This window comes from Polistes canadensis, unplaced genomic scaffold, assembly GCF_001313835.1.
Source record: "Polistes canadensis isolate GaletaPanama2010 unplaced genomic scaffold, ASM131383v1 scaffold_196, whole genome shotgun sequence".
NCBI lineage: Eukaryota > Metazoa > Arthropoda > Insecta > Hymenoptera > Vespidae > Polistes > Polistes canadensis.
Window position 1 is genome coordinate 48,945 of NW_014569743.1, and position 905 is coordinate 49,849.

At 23.2% G+C, this 905-nt stretch overlaps 1 long non-coding RNA gene across 1 annotated transcript; it reads left to right on the plus strand.

The window, feature by feature from the left end:
* Positions 1-318: 318 nt before the first annotated feature.
* LOC106789667 lies at positions 319-905 on the plus strand. The gene is made up of 2 exons (XR_001382011.1): positions 319-467; positions 600-905. It is a non-coding gene; the product is annotated as an uncharacterized LOC106789667 (long non-coding RNA).

The following is a 905-nucleotide window of genomic DNA, read 5'->3' on the forward strand; positions in this document are numbered from 1 at the left end:
ATATATATGAATATAAAATTTGTTTGAATAACTATTCTTCTAACTATATACGAATAACGTTAAATTTATTCACAATTTGATTTTAATTATAATTAATTGTTATCAATAAAATACGTAGTAAATAATGAAGGCGGTAAAACCGGATGATTTAAATAAAACACTTATTTACGTCATTTTTCAACGAATTGATTTATCTCCATTGCATAATAATGAATCTGAGAAATTATCATGCGAAAATATACTTATGTTAAACACATCTAATGACGTAATCGAATAACAATTTGCAGTTTATAAATACGATCGACTGAGAAAAAAGCAATCATATTCGTTAGTTAGTTTCTCTCAATAACAAGAACAACATCATCATCATCTCGTGTTAATTAATATTATTAAACAATCTATTGTTATATAAAAATATCAAATCGATCTACGATATTAATTTTATTTTTATAATCATCATTGTTCACGTAAGTACATTGAATTAGTATGATAATATATTAAATGATTAATAAAATATTTTAAAATTGATTAAATGAAATGATTATATTATTCAATAATATTTTGATTTAATTTTATTAATAATTATCTATCTTCTGCAGATAGAAACGAAATAAAATACGTGATACACAAAAAAAAGAGAAAGATTATTTTTCTTTTTTGATTACACAAGAAAGAGAGAGATAATAATTAATAATCAATATGCGTTATTTAATAACAATACTTTACACAATATTGATTTGCATCATTTGTGCAACGATCACTGTTGGCAATAGAGATGTTGAAAGAAAACCTGTACCTGCGTTTAGAATACCACAAAGAGGTTGTCCACCTGGACAAAGAATTGATGTAAATGGTATATGTAGATTAGTAATAAATGTATAATTAATTATGGTATTGTTACATTA